Source organism: Wasmannia auropunctata, unplaced genomic scaffold (genome assembly GCF_000956235.1).
Source record: "Wasmannia auropunctata unplaced genomic scaffold, wasmannia.A_1.0 LD336078.1, whole genome shotgun sequence".
Classification (NCBI taxonomy): domain Eukaryota; kingdom Metazoa; phylum Arthropoda; class Insecta; order Hymenoptera; family Formicidae; genus Wasmannia; species Wasmannia auropunctata.
In genome coordinates, this window is record NW_012026812.1 from 1,100,286 (window position 1) to 1,100,741 (window position 456).

A 456-nucleotide genomic window follows, 5' to 3' on the forward strand; every position below is an offset into this window, starting at 1 on the left:
TCTTCTTCTAAAGAAGAGAAAGATACTTTTAGTGGGGATCCTCCACCCGTTCTGAAAGCATGAGTTCTTCGTTTTGTCTCTTTTTTAGGATATACATCTTCCAATCTTTCCACGTCTGTAAATATATTTAATATATTGAAATTATTTTTTATTACTACAGTAACAAATAAATACTTAGTAGTATTGCATAAAAAATTCAATACTGTTATATATTATTATACAAATGATTTAGTATTAGATACAGTTTTTTTAGATACAGTTTAGTTTAGATACAATTCTTTGTTAAGTATATGTGCTCATGTATATGTGTTCTGTATATTATAAAAAAAGTTAACCTAACCTTAAACCATTCTGTACCAGTTTTTACAGGACCTACAACGTTAGCTGCGTTTATTGTGCGTGCCAAGTCTTCCATTAGTTCTTTCTAAAATTATAAAATTACATAAGCAATATATA